This window comes from Petaurus breviceps, unplaced genomic scaffold (genome assembly GCF_028583685.1).
Source record: "Petaurus breviceps papuanus isolate PSGF00001 unplaced genomic scaffold, PetGlider_PUasm1.0 77, whole genome shotgun sequence".
Lineage (NCBI taxonomy): Eukaryota > Metazoa > Chordata > Mammalia > Diprotodontia > Petauridae > Petaurus > Petaurus breviceps.
Window position 1 is genome coordinate 13,012,834 of NW_027186492.1, and position 1,386 is coordinate 13,014,219.

The 1,386-nt window shown below is 34.3% G+C and overlaps 1 protein-coding gene across 1 annotated transcript in view; it reads left to right on the forward strand.

Moving 5' to 3' along the window:
• The window catches only part of HEATR5A (HEAT repeat containing 5A), a 90,465-nt gene that overhangs the window by 12,537 nt on the left and 76,542 nt on the right, over nt 1–1,386 (forward strand). The window lies entirely within an intron of this gene.

A 1,386-nucleotide genomic window follows, 5' to 3' on the forward strand; every position in this document is an offset into this window, starting at 1 on the left:
CAATGAGACATCAAGAAGTATTAAAAGTCAAAAGACTGAAAAAAATAGAAGAAAATATGAAATCTCTCATAGGAAAACAACTGACCTCAAAAAATACCAAGTAGGGATAATTTAAGAATTTCTGGACTACTTGAAAACCATGAACACATACACACAGACACACACACAGCCAAAAAATAATATTTTAAGAAATTATAAAAGACAGTTGCCCAGATTTCTTAGAAACAAAAAGCAATGTAGAGATTGAAAGGATCTCCTAATCACTTTCTAAAAGAAATTGCAAATGAAAACTCCCAGGAACATTACTGTCAAAATCCAAAACTCCTAAGGCATGGAAAAAATACTTAAGCAGCAGAAAAGAAAAATTAAAGTACCAAGGAGACACTGTCAGGATCACACAAGATTTAGTGGCCACCAGGGATAAAAGAACAGAAAGTTTGGAATTTGATATTCCAGAAGGCAAAGGATTTAGGCTTACAACTAAGAATAACTTGACCAGCAAAACTGAAACCTACACAGGGAAAAATGGATTTTTAACAAAATAGAGGATTTTCAAACATTCCTGAAGAAAAGACCAGAGCTGAGTAGGAAATCTGCATAGAAACATAGGAATCATAAGAAGCATAAAAAGGTATGGATAAATGAACAATCATAAAATACTAAACTAGATTAGATATTTATATTCTTAATATGGGAAAGTGGTACATATAACTCCTTAGAACTCTATCATCCTAGAGGAAATTTAATTGTGAAACTGGGAATTTTTTTTTAATGTAAAATGGAAGGATGAAGATAATGAACACACTGGAAGAAGGGGTAAGGGAGAGACAGGATGGGAAAAATTGTCTTATATAAATGGAGTGTGCAAGTAGAAGTGAATACAACAACAAGGATATAGTGAGAAGGTAGCAGGTGACACTTGATCCTCTATCTTCTGAAATAGTCAAAGGAAAGAATACACATACACACAGTTGGTTACAGAACTATATCTTACCCAATATTGAGATAAGAAATAAAGTTAAGAGAAAGTTGGGGAGAGAGAGGAAGGGTAGTTTAAGAGAAGGATGAGTCAGAATTGAAACAAACTCAAAGTGGGGGTGGAGGGGAAAAAAAGACCTAGGGAAATTCAGTTTGCAATGATAACTTAATATGAATGAGATGAATTCACCCCTTGAACAGAAGAAGACAGCAGAATGAATTAGAAATGAGAATTGAACAATATGTTGACAAGAAACACACTTAAAACTAAAAAATGCAGATAGAGTTGAAATAAGTAGGAGGAGCCTCTCTTGTGCTTAAAGTGAAGTAAAAAGCAGGGGTAGTGATCATGAACTTAGATCAGGGGTGGGGAATTTCTGTGATGTTTGGATTCACTCAAAGGGGACT